Here is a 12736-nt window from a genome sequence, read left to right as displayed (position 1 = left end):
CTTAAATTGAAAAAGGCTCAACCTATCTATTTTAAATGAAAGAACTGACAATTTTGTGATTTATAAGTATTTAAGCTGTCACTAGCCACCCAGTGTCTTGCTAATGATTTTTCCCCTTTAGATGACAAATCCAACTGATTAACTGTCCTAATTGCTACTGTGCACATCCCCTCCTTAGCAGGAGTCTTGGTAATTTGGAAGATATTTTTTCAATGGAAATTTGCTTGAAGCCTTAAAATGTGGACAAAAATTTTTTTTATAAATAATACACTATGTACCTGAGTTAAAAGCACAAGTAAGTGTAGATGTGTTCACTGATTTATGTGAATGGTAAAGGTGTGTTACACTTCAGGGAAAATGTCTATAATATCATATATCATTAAAAGCATTTTTTAAATTTATTTTTAATTGGAAGATAAATGCTTTACCACGTTGTGTTGGTTTCTGCCAAACATCACCATGAACCGACCATAGGTATACGTATGTCCCCTCCCTCTGGAGCCTCTCCCCCCCTCCCCCCTCTAGGTTGTCACAGAGCACCCGGGTGAGCCCGCTGCATCACACAGCAGATTCCCACTGGCTATCTGTGTTACACAGGGTAATGTATATGTTTCGATGCTGCTCTTGCCGTTCGTCCCACCCTCTGCTTCCCTCACTGTGTCCACAAGCCTGTTCTCAATGTCCGTGTCTCTGTTACTGCCCTGAAAATAGGCGCATCAGTAACATCTGATATTTTGCTGTTTCTGACTTAACTCTGTATAGCAGGCTCTAGGCTCACCTACCTCACAACAACTTGTTCAGATTTGTTCCTTTTATGGCTAATTGTTGTTAAGTCATGTCTGACTCTCTTGCGACCCCATGGACTGCAGACCCACCTGGCTCCTCTGTCCATGGAATTTTCCAGGCAAGAATACTGGAGTGGGTGGCCTTTTCCTCCTCCAGGGGATGTTCCTGACCCAGGGATTAAACTTGTGTTTCCCGCCTTGTCAGGAGGACTCATTACTGCAGAATCACATGGGAAACCCTATGGCTGAGTAGTGTTCCATTGTAAAAACAAACATTTTGAAGAACTACTGACTTAGGTTTATTGCTCTAAAGAAAAATTAAGATTTATTTAAAAATTAGTCTTACAGGATTTAATTCAATGTGCTATATTCCTAACATGCCAATTTATACAACACACTAAAAATTACATGGATTACTTATAGGGAATATACGTAACAAAACAATAAAATTATTGAAATTTTAATGATTTGGTTTAATTTTTATTTACGTATAGTGGCTTTACAGTGTTGTTAGTTTCTTCTGTACAGTAAAGGGTTGGTTTATAAATACAAGATTATTCTATATTACTATTATTTCTTGTAAATGAAGATTCCAGTAAGTGATACAATATAACTTTAGCAAATATAGCAAACTACATTAATTCATTTTAAAAATGTCTATTATTCTACAGATAATATAATAAACTTTGGTTCTAGTCAACAGTTTTCTAATCATAAATATCTCTCTCCAATTGCTTGATTCTAATGCAATTCTTAAGAATTCTGCTGTTTGGAAACAGAGGGGCTAAAGGAGGTGAAGAACAAGAACAGAAAACCCAATTCAGTAGTTACTATAAGTCACAAGCTCCCAGCTACAACGGTGGATGAGGTAAGAGAATGTGGTGAATTTCACCCAGTTATTTTAATAATTCCTTGGATGCATTAGTAGTAAAACAGCCACAATTACATTTACTAATAAGATTAAAATTGCACAGTACCTATAAATCAGCACAGTTGTCCAGTGAGGATGACTACTGTTCCTGTTTGTCCAGGACTAAGAGACGTTCAGTGTTAAAACCAGGCGAGGTCCAGATAAACTGCAGTGGTCACCCTAAAGCACCTATTCACTTCTCCATTTGTACCCCATCATCCTCCAATATTTTAATAGGAGTTTTAAAAGAATACCACAGGACTCCATCACAATTATTTTAATTCTTGATTTTCCTTTCCATTTAAAGTGTCATCCACATTATCCAACCTCATGGTTTGTTTCATTGCATTTCACCAAAGGGATGTGAATTTTTTTTTTTTTTTGCTGGCAGTAATAATGGATCTGTGTTTGTATCATTTTCTTTAGTATTTGGCATTAAAGTAGGGTAAAATATCAGAGACATATATAACATCAAGTATTATCTGCTGTGAGGCATATTACAATAAACATTTTGTTAAGTTTATTATAGCTTTCTAAAAAAGATTTTTAAGATAATTTATCATGATCATTTCACAATATATACAAACACTGAGCCATTTTATCATACATCTGAAATGTTATATTTCATTTATACCTCAATTTACAAAACAAGAATCATATGAATTTTATTGAACTTTCAAAGAGTATGGAGAAGAATAGATGTACTTTTACCTATTTCAACCACCAAGTACAAGTTCAAAACTGGGAGATATTTATACCTATGTTTATGTGGAACGACTTGGTGAATTCTGAAGTTTCCTTTTTGTCTCATGTATCTCAGAATGAATACTGGAGGAGCTGCTAAAAGAACCCTAGTACAGCCTCCTCTCTGTAGCCAAAGGACCAGGTAACAAGAGAAAAACCTTCACCCAATAACTGGTGTAGAGTAAGCCCCAGCCTCATCCTTTCTAGCAAAGTTTTGAGTGGAAAAGTGAGACTTCCACCCTTGGCGGGCAACAGTGAGACACTCTAACTTTGCTTCCGCAGCTTGGTATCAGAAGAGGCTGACTGGAGAACTGAGCTTGCCATCCCTGACAGATCTCGTGCCATGCTGCAGTGAAGACCAGGACAGAGTCTGGATCGCCACTTCTCTGCAGCAGTAACAAGGTACCTCCACTTCCTCACCGAGGGTGTGTGAGAACAGGAACAATGCAGTCAAGGCTCTTAGCACTACTCAGTGATAACGAATCCACTTCCTCCAAGGAACTGGTGGCAGGAGCCCCAATGAAGCCCGGTGATGAGATGATCTTCTGCTCCCAGCCAGGTCCCAGCTGAAGTTGAAGGGGGAGCTGGAACTCTGAGCCCATCCAGTAGTACAAAGAGCCCCCGTTCATCCCAATGGGAAACCAGGCCATGTGAAGAACCTGCACTTCCGGCTTGTCTGAAGGTAACAAGACGACACCCCCACACTCTTCTTCCATTAAAGTGGCCATTGGAGGAAGCTTGATAAACACAAAATTAAAATAATAATCAGATTTTAGCTTGAATGTCCAGGTTTAGGGGGAAAAGAAATCACTCACTTGTCACACAAAGAATGAGAATAAGCAAATAATTTTACTCTAACACCAGGATTATATGTATGTTCTTTTCTACCAGGAACCATACAGATGCTTCAGCGAGTAATTACACAATGCTTACATTTGCTTTCCTAAGGAAATAAAAGAAATAAGAATCAATGGAAATTTTAGCACCCCAAAAATATCCATTCATCTCTAGACGATAAAGTGTGATTATCTCTATTAATCAGGATATTGTTCAGTCTTTAAGAAGAAGGATGTCCTGCCATTTGTGACAATGTGGATGAGCCTGAAGGGCATTATGCTAAATGAAGTGAGACACACAGATGAGAACTGCCTCCCTCCCTCAGCTGAACCCGGACAGACAAATGGTAGAAGGCGGGTGAGAGGGGCTGCTGCTGGGCAATGTGAGCAAAGTTTCACTTTGCAGTAAGTGCTGCAGAGCTACTGTCCAGCACGGCGCCTATAGCTATGTACTATGTTAGACATTGGAAGTTTCCTAAAGAACAGATTTAAGGTACTCTTACCATACACACAGAAAATGTTAACTATGTGAGGTGACATATGTTAGTTTGCCTAACTGGTAATTATTTCACAAGGTATATACATAAATCAAAATCTGACACTTGTATACCTTAAATATATACCTTTTTGTCAGTTATACCTCAATAAAGAAAGGGGAAGGAGAGGTGGGTTTCCTCCATGTTGTAAATGGCATGGCTCATTAGTACCACTCAACTTTTGGGCAGTTATCCATAACATTTATGTCCTTGAAGCTTTCTCCTGCCCCAATAAATGGTTAAGGCAAGCAAATTAAGCACTTATAGACAACAGTTTATTTGTTTTGTAGGCTAAGATTCATGAGTTTTTAAAATGTTGTCTAAATTACTCTATATTTATTCTAATGTTGTCTCTACAGATATCCTCCTACCTCACCCAAACTCTGACATGCGCATTGAAAAGCTCAGTTTATGTATTTGTCACCACTCCCAACTTAACTGAGTGTTGTTTTCACTTAAACATCTATGTGGCTGAGGGTTCAAACTGACTCATGCTATATAAATTCTCTTATATAAAGATCTTCTCCATCCTTGGACACAAGTCTAGAAGTTTTACACCTGTCCCAAGGAACTGTTAAATGATTTTGTATTTTGGAATAGAGAACAGTTTGTTAAACTGGGAATATAAACAGAAATAATTACAGATCAAATTACCTTCAGCTCAAAGAAAAATATATGGACTCCATTTTCTCAGGTCAGGATTCCCTTGTGTTTGTTTTCTCTGAAGTCCTGAAAAACAAGAACTTCTCTGATGTTGTCATAGATTTTCACACTGGCAGTCATATGTCTTTAATAAGTCTGAATTATCATTAGATGAAATTCTCCCCTTTGAAGGGTCAGTTTGGGGGACCCCTAAAAATTACAACATGTATACTCACAAACCAGTTTCTTAACTGCAGTCATCCGACCACAGCGACCCTATTCACTATCCTGGCTCTCACGTGCACAGCCCAGTCACTTGTAGCATCTACAGCATTGCTCCTGCCTGGGGTGAGAATGCTGACGTTTATGTGACTGTCAGAGCTTAACCGTAAAGCTGAAGAACATTCTTTGTCTACAAGGGGATACCGTCAAGCATTCTGTCATCTTACACTTACTGCATCAATCTCTAACTCTTTAGTCTGAACAATGAGTTAAAAAATTGTCTATTTCACTTGGTTGGCTATATCTAAAAGTGAAAGTGAAGTCACTCAGTCGTGTCCGACTCTTTGCAACCCTATGGACTGTAGCCTACCAGGCTTCTCCATCCATGGAATTTTCCAGGCAAGAGTACTGGAGTGGGTTGCCATTTCCTTCTCCATGGCTATATCTAAATTAGCTTTTAAATGTGTCTATATATAAAAAAGAAAAAAATCTAAAATCGGAAAAGTCAAAACTTTTCAGATTCTTAACAGTTCATTCAGAGAAAAAGGTATTTGTGAGCTATAAGTTCTAGAACAGGCCACTACATAGACCACATGTAGATTTCGACTGTTTTAGTAGAGGAATTTATAATACGTATCTAAGGTGGTGGTTGTGTTTCTGTGAAATAATAACAAACATCATTAATATAACCCTATCATCCACATTTGACAATTACTCTAATAATTGAAGTTTCAAGTTGTATTCTAGCAATGTGTATGGCTAATCCCTAGCTATCCAAGGACCAAAATCCTAGAATGTTCAAGAACCTTGTATAAAATGGCATTTTTTTGTTGTTGTTTTGTTGCTAAGCCATGTCTCTCTTGTGACCCCATGAACTGTAGCCTGCCAGGCTTCTCTGTCCATGGGATTTCTCAGGCAAGAATACTGGCGTGGATTGCCATTCCTTTCTCCAAGGGATTTTCCCAACCCAGGGATCGAACTCACATCTCCTGTATTCCAGGTGAATACACTGAGTCACAAGGGAAGTCCTAACGTGGCACAGAATGTACATATAATCTACACCCACCCTCCAGTGTACTTTAAAGCATCTCTAAATTACCAATAATACCTAATAAAATATAAATGCTACTTTAAAAGTCATTGTAATATAAATACAATGTAAAAAAGTTGTTACAATGCAAATTCAAATTTGCCTTTTGGAAATTCTGGAATTTTGATCCACAGTTGGCTGAACCTACAGAAGCAGAACCTGAGGATACAGAAAGCCTGTATGTCTATCCACTAAGAAAATAGTAGCGGGAAGGAGACAATGACAGCTCTGTCCTGTCTGACTAATTAAAGAAACTTACATACCAAACTCTGGGTAGCCTCATCTTAATCTTTTGTTAACAACCTGCTCATTGGGCTTGTGGTTGGAAAGAAACTATTTAAAAGGTAATGAGATTTCAAAGGTAATGAGCCAGGGTTTGAAAGGAGGGAGGGTGGAAAGGGGATGCAGAGAAGGACACTGAAGGAAGAGGGTGGGGAGATTTATGGAAGGGAGAGATGCTGTGGTGGGGGGGGGGGTGGGGGGTGGGAAGCCTGTGAAGATGAGGAGGAGTCAGAGGGAAACAGTTGGAGAAAGAAAGGCTGTGAAAAGGGGTCAGATCCCCCTGCACTCACCCTCCTCACCGCAGGCAGATCAATCATTTTAAACCAAGGCTTTGAGGATGTTCCTTCTCAACTCAAAACCCTCCCTGGCTTTAACCTTTTAATCAATAAAGTACTATCTACTCTTAAAGAAAAAAAAAGTAATGAGAAAAACATATCCAATACTCTGACAGGCTGTTTTTAAAGATATTTTAAATGAAAGTAATAGGAAAACAGTTATGTACATTCTGTAGTCTGATTTGCATGTTAACTCCTTTAAAGTACCATTATCTCAAATATCAGCAACTGCTATATATTTCAAGGGTTACTGGCAGGTTTTTGAGTTTCATTTTATTTTTGTGTTTGTACTCCAAAAACTTTCAACTGGGAATTTAACAGTGCTTTGTTAATAAATATTTCAGGATGCACTCACTTTTCAAAGATTGTTAGGTCTTAGCTGTGAGAAGAAACATACCTTGGAGGCATACCTCGGAGATATTATGGGTTTTGGTTCCAGACTACCACAATAAAGCAAGAATATCACAATATAAAATTAAGTATACATTTTTCCTTGGTTTCCCGGTATATATAAAAATTATGCTTACACTATACACTATTCTGAAGTCTATTAAGTGTGCAATAACACTATGCCTAAAAGAACAATGTACATACCTTCATTTTAAAATGCATTACTGCTAAAAAATACTAACCATCATCTGAGTCTTCAGCAAGTCATCGTCTTGCTGACAGAGGGTCTGGCTTTGATTGTTGATGGCTGCAGACTGACTGGGCTGGTGGTTGCTGGAAGCAGGGATGAAGTGAAGTCGCTCAGTCATGCCTGACTCTCTGTGACCCCATGGACTATAGCAGGTTGCCATTTCCTTCTCCAGGGGATCTTCCCTACCCAGGGATCAAACCCTGGTCTCCTGCATTGTAGGCAGATGCTTTTACTCTCTGAGCCACCAGGGAAGACTTGCTAAAGCAGCAATGGCTATGGCAATTTCTTAAAATAAGACCAGGAAGTTTGTCACAGATTGACGTTTCCTCTCGTGAACAATGAAAATAAATATAGTTTCCGAAGTGCGTATACATTATTCTCTTTTACATAATATTACTATTTATGTGTTATGTGTGTATATAGTATATATAAAATTATATATCTATGAATCAAATATTTTTTTGCTTAAGGAGTTGCCAATTCTGAGTAAAAAGTGTAGCAAAAACATCATTAAAGCCTTTCGGAACTAAAAATGCACTTATATCTAAATCAAGTCACAATTTTCTATGGGAACTTTGAAAGTGGAAAAAAATTGCTTTGAATTACATGTACCCATAGAAGACATGCAATATGCTTGGAGCCTTTATAATGGCACATTGTGGCTGCATGAAAATGTTGGTTGAATAGGCAAAGTAAAAATGTATTAAAATGGATAAATATTTATGTTAGACATTTCTCCACTGCAAGCAACAGACCTAAGTAATAAACTGTATGCTTACATGAGCTACAGAATGGTGGCAATCTGTGGAACATACACCTAAAACCAGAATATGTCCAAGCTAGGAAGGCTTCGGTCAAGTCTGAATATCTTCAGAGACTGCAATGCATTCAGCTTCTCTGTCTTATATATCTGCTTCATGCTAAGACTGAAAACCCTCATGTCATAGAATGGTTGCCAGCAGCTTCCAAAGCAACAGACATCCTCATTTAATTCAGGCTAAGGAAATGATTCTCTCCAAACACCACCTGCTAAAAAATGAAAAATGCTTGTTCCCAAGATGCCTGTTGTGAGAATATATACTCATATCTCATTGACATTAATGGAATCATGAATCCATCTCCAAACAAAAAACCATCAACAGCTTGAAGGGATGTATGTGCTGACTACATTGGAAGAAAGATCTGAGGACAAGTTCAGCTTCCACAGACTTCCACTGAGTTCCACAGACTGCATGGGGAAGGGATGAATGCCTGAAAAGTGATACGAATGGATAATGGAAAACCCAAACTAATAAGTGACTTTTCCTATATATTTTTGGAAATATTAGTATATCCTACAATTCTTGAAGGAGAATTTAGACTCATAATGTTCTGCATTATGAGTCTAAATAAAAATAATAGAGAAATACTGTAAATGTGCTCATTTCAAATAGTGAAAATATATACCAGAGCAGAAGGAATGCATGTTGCCCATTAAATAACTAGTGCCTTACCTTAACATTCTAGAATGCTGTTCGAAAAATCATACCAATAGGAAAAAATGCACTAGAAAATTGTTGGTATATGTTTGAAAGAATAAATTCATCATATAAGGTTTTAATGTAACTAAAGATTTTCCTAAGCTAATCCAAGGGATCCACACAAGCCTGAAATTTTATGTTCAGCAGAACTGTTTACAACCAGAAATTAAGCTCATTTTAGTATAAGGAGCTTTGCATATAAGCTGATTTTAGGGACTGCTGAAATTCAAAATGTAAATGGATTTAATCTAACGGTGTTCCTGCTTTGTAACAAATGCAGTCCAGCCTGTATCTTCGTTTCCATTATTATTTTTTTTTTCCAATTCACTTTGTTAAGACCCCAAGTAGCCAAAATGTTGGACCACACACATTTCTCAACTGTTTGGCTCACAGAGGTAATTTTAATTCCTTTATAGCTGGAAAATCTGTCTGGATGGGGAGATGCTTCTAATTAAAAAAAGAAAAGAGCTGTCTCTCAGTACACACACATGGCTGGTGGCTACATATTTCCAATCAGAATGCAGGTATATGAATCGGTCTGTTTTGTTAGGATTGTAAGAATTACTGAAGATATTTTGAGAATTTCTAAATTTCTTCAAGGATTTTCATTTGTTTTTTAGACACCTAAATCAGTATTTTCTCTTCTTTTATTTCTATGTCTGATGCTGCCAATAAATAAAATAATAAATCCTTTCCAATTACTCAGTGCCTTATGTGTGCCAGAAACTGTGCCAGGAACATTATCTATTTATCTCTAATAATAACAGTTTTTGTTCATGCTAGATATTATGGCCCCCATTTTCATTATGGAGAAACTGAGACTGAGGGAAAGTTTTTTTAATTACCTAGTCAATAAAGCTAAGAAGACATAAAACCTGCATTTGATCTCAGAATATGAATTTACTTTCTGGGCATAAAAATGCCACTTTAACCTTTCAACCTGATTACATTTTTCCTTTTTCACCTTCATATTCTTAGGTCAAAATGAAGCATTTATGTTGGGCTTCTCTGGTGGCTCAGAAGGTAAAGAATCCACCTGCAATGCAGAAGACCTCTGTTCCATTTCTTTGTGGAGAAGATCCCCTGGAGAAGGAAATGGCAACCCACTCCAGCATTCTTGCCTGGAGAATTTCATGGACAGAGGAGCCTGAAGGGCTACAGTCCATGGGATCGCAAAGAGTCAGGCACGACTAAGCGACTAACAACACTTCCATATTCTAAAGTATCTCCACTGGCTACATAATTCTGAGAAAGTGAGGATTACGAGGGACCAACACTTTCACTTTTGAAGAATTCATGTTAAGTTAGGAATGCCTCTTGCATGTTAGTATTGTTTTAGACATGCAGATCATTAAGTATCTTATACAAAAAAATAAGAAAGGAAAATGTTCATTTGCCCTCTGACTTGGAAGATGCTTAGGGATTAGTGAAGACTCACTTTCTTAGCTTGACAAGAACCGAGTCAACAACTAACGTTTAACACAACTGCGGCTACACAAAGAGGAAGGAACCCATTAGGGGCTTAGAAGAAACATTAGGCTGTCAGGACTAGCTCTAACTTTTCTCCTTTGGGCTGGTACCTGGGCTGGCTATTTTGTGTCTGCCCCACCAAATCCACCCTCTAGACTTTTTCCTCCTGGATCACTGGAAACTGATCTATGTGAATTGTATCTTCCTGCTATTACCTTTGGGGCTTCTGTAAAGCTGATGAGTTCTGGTAGAAAATGAAAGGAGAGAAAGAAATTGAGATGATTTTTATTTTACGGATGCCCCTGCTTCAGGGTCACTGTCAGACAGCTGCATTAATCGGATGGAGAGACCAGTTTGTATGAGACGATCCTACGATGCAAGTACCCACCCTGGGTCTAGAACACTGCTTTCCTGCTTGCCATTTTAATTAGAGATTTTAGGAGGCTACCCACTTTTGCTGGTTTCAGGGTTCTGCAATATCCTTTGATGGTTTCTGTACACTCTGCCCACACTTTAGTATAACATTCATTTATTAAACTTCCTTAGTTACTCACTGTGAATGTTCCATCTTTTTCCAGCTGGGACACTGACTAGAAAGAGTGAAAGGCTTTTGGAGTAGCTTTAGGAAACTGGGTTTTCCACTGTTCAGGGCTGCAGAATCATATCAAAATAAGATTCTAAGATTGAGTTTATATGAGATATCTGAGAAATAAACTCTTTGCTGGGGGTAGTGGACCAATGGTAACTCTACAGCATGTGGTGGCCTCATGATAACTCAAATTATCCCCACTGGTAGCATGGGATGAGGGATGTGCAGACGGAGGTCAACTGGCTAACGTACTTGGTGACTATGGCAACAATCATGATTACAAAGATGCTGAGTCAGCTGGCTTTCTAACTAGCCTAGAAACCATGCACAGTGCAAGGGGCAAACTGACAGGCTTTGCATGCCCAGTTAAGAGCAAACCGAGAGAACAAATCAGAAAATCATGAGGCCATTTTGAAGCGGCTCTCATCTCCTATAGCTGCAGCAAATACACACTAAAAGCTCCTCATTTACAACACCATTTAAATATCGAATGTTAGAAAAATATATGATACATTAAGGTTTCTACTGAGAAAGAAGGTAAATCGCAAGACATGAGGTGGGGCATCTGAGCAGAAACAATCAATGCTAAAATCTTTGAACAGCTAAACTGCCCTGAATCTACCTTATCAGCAGAGATATCCCCTTTTCATTCTGTAACCACACAACCTACACAAACATACAGAAGGAACCAGCCTCTGCAGAGAAAAAATTCTGATGGTCCTCCTCTCCTGTAGGTAGGTCAGGAAGCAACAGTTAGAACTGGACATGGAACAACAGACTGGTTCCAAATAGGAAAAAGAGTATGTCAAGGCTGTATATTGTCACCCTGCTTATTTAACTTCTATGCAGAGTACATCATGAGAAACGCTGGGCTGGAGGAAGCACAAGCTGGAATCAAGATTGCTGGGAGAAATATCAAGAACCTGAGATATGCAGACGACACAACCTTTATGGCAGAAAGTGAAGAACTAAAGAGCCTCTTCATGAAAGTGAAAGAGGAGAGTGGAAAAAGTTGGCTTAAAGCTCAACATTCAGAAAACTAAGATCATGGCATCTGGTCCCATCACTTCATAGCAGATAGATAGGGAAACAGTGGAAACGGTGGCTGACTTTATTTTTCTGGGCTCCAAAATCACTGCAGATGGTGATTGCAGCCATAAAATTAAAAGACGGTTACTCCTTGGAAGGAAAGTTATGACCAACCTAGGCAGCATATAAAAAAGCAGAGACATCACTTGTCAACAAAGGTCTGTCTAGTCAAGGCTATGGTTTTTCAAGTGGTCATGTATGGATATGAGAGTTGAACTATAAAGAAAGCTGAGTGCCAAAGAACTGATGCTTTTGAACTGTGGTGTTGGAGAAGACTCTTGAGAGTCCCTTGGACTGCGAGGAGATCCAACCAGTCCATCCTAAAGGAGATCAGTCCTGGGTGTTTACTGGGAGGACTGATGCTGAAACTCCAATACTTTGGCCACCTGATGCGAAGAGCTGACTCACTGGAAAAGACCCTGATGCTGGGAAAGATTGAGGGCAGGAGGAGAAAGGGACAACAGAAGATGAGATGGTTGGATGGCATCACCATCTTGATGGACATGGGTTTGGGTGAACTCTAGGAGTTGGTGATGGACAGGGAGGCCTGGTGTGCTGCAGTTCATGGGGTCGCAGAGAGTTGGACACAACTGAGCAACTGAACTGAACTGTCCTGTTACTTTGATATCTGGGGTCTTGCAGACCCTGAAGGGACTGCCTTCGTAGGACTAGCCAGTTCTTAAAAACAGTAACAACTCAAATAGGAATCTGTTTTCAAGTACAAACCAACTAATCTGAAGCCCACACCACTAACCATCTCCTTTACTGAGCTCTCACACTCTGAACCTCTACCCCTTCCCTAAGTGAGACAGGTCTGGGTCCAGGACCCTCGGCTACAGTACTGTTGTGCCTGCACCTGGACACACCTCTCCTCAAACTACAAAAATACAGAGAAACAGTAAAAGATGAAGAATAACTGTGTGTATGTGCAGTTGAGGCAAATCCTGGACAGAGATGCAGAAAGACCAAATAACCCCAACTATCACTTGTGAAGAGCTGAGAGCAAAAGCTGGGTATTGTACATGCCCCCTGCACACACCACCATC

General features: G+C 39.0%; 1 protein-coding gene across 8 annotated transcripts in view; it reads right to left on the bottom strand.

Annotated features, from left to right (window-relative positions):
• Window positions 1-1083: 1083 nt before the first annotated feature.
• LOC129643110 (DNA methyltransferase 1-associated protein 1-like) overlaps window positions 1084-12736 on the bottom strand; it is a 189680-nt gene continuing 178027 nt past the window's right edge. For 4 of the 8 annotated variants that reach the window (XR_008710088.1, XR_008710084.1, XR_008710083.1 and 1 more), the window contains 2 exons: window positions 4466-4540; window positions 1084-3176 (listed from right to left, as the gene is read on the bottom strand). The gene's annotated coding sequence lies outside the window, so the exon portion shown is untranslated. Of the gene's footprint in view, window positions 3177-4465; window positions 4555-7014; window positions 7106-12736 lie in introns of all 8 variants that reach the window. The other 4 variants (XR_008710089.1, XR_008710087.1, XR_008710086.1 and 1 more) reach the window with 3 other exon arrangements.

This window comes from Bubalus kerabau, chromosome 2 (genome assembly GCF_029407905.1).
Source record: "Bubalus kerabau isolate K-KA32 ecotype Philippines breed swamp buffalo chromosome 2, PCC_UOA_SB_1v2, whole genome shotgun sequence".
Lineage (NCBI taxonomy): Eukaryota > Metazoa > Chordata > Mammalia > Artiodactyla > Bovidae > Bubalus > Bubalus kerabau.
Note: the sequence above shows the minus strand (reverse complement) of the source record. Positions and strands in the feature narration are given on the sequence as shown.